The sequence below is a fragment of the Desarmillaria tabescens genome, assembly GCF_030435595.1.
Source record: "Desarmillaria tabescens strain CCBAS 213 chromosome Unknown EV420scaffold_155, whole genome shotgun sequence".
Taxonomy (NCBI): Eukaryota; Fungi; Basidiomycota; class Agaricomycetes; order Agaricales; family Physalacriaceae; genus Desarmillaria; species Desarmillaria tabescens.
This window is the reverse complement of record NW_026848454.1, coordinates 7,855-8,568: the sequence shown is the minus strand read 5'-3', so window position 1 is coordinate 8,568 and position 714 is coordinate 7,855.

Below are 714 nucleotides of genomic sequence, written 5' to 3'. Positions count from 1 at the left end.
CGATAGCCTCGCGATTCCGAAAATGGTGAATGTAAACGTGGTTCATGAACACGGTTTTGACGTTCCGCATATACCGCAGCATACTAGCTGCTTGGGTTTCTGTGAGAAAGACTGTGGAGAAATGAAAGGTGTGGATGTACGCCGGAATGTGTGGAACCTGACCCCAGCAATCCACGAGAGGCCCGAGATTGCGTTGCGGCACTGGGTTAACACGGAGCGTGCCGAATATGAGAAAGCGCGTGCGAGGATAAAAGGAGCGAGATACCGAAGAGCATGCTAGCAATGCCCTGGTATTCCCCGCAAGTTCGTCTATGATTCTGTCCCAGAGCTCGAGTGGAAGAACTACTCCACTTTCTACAGGCTGACTCATCGTGCCAAAGGACTGACTGGAATTCAGTCAACATTTTACATTAATAGATTGATTTGAGCATCGCATACCCAGCTATACCCACAATTTCCAATACGACGCGAGCCACTGACCGCTTGGAAGAAGATGAACGAGAGAAAGCCTTTTGAACCAGGCTCAACGGCGGACAGACTTGTAGACGAGAGCGTAGAATAGAATAAAAAGAGTGCCCGTACCAGACGAGGCGAAAAAGAGTGGCTAGTGAATGATAGAGAAGCAGAACAAAAAGTTGTTACGGCAGCCGATTAAGAAGTTTAAAAGAAAGCGTCAAAATCACGTGGAGAGACCAACTCGGGACGAGCTTTGCA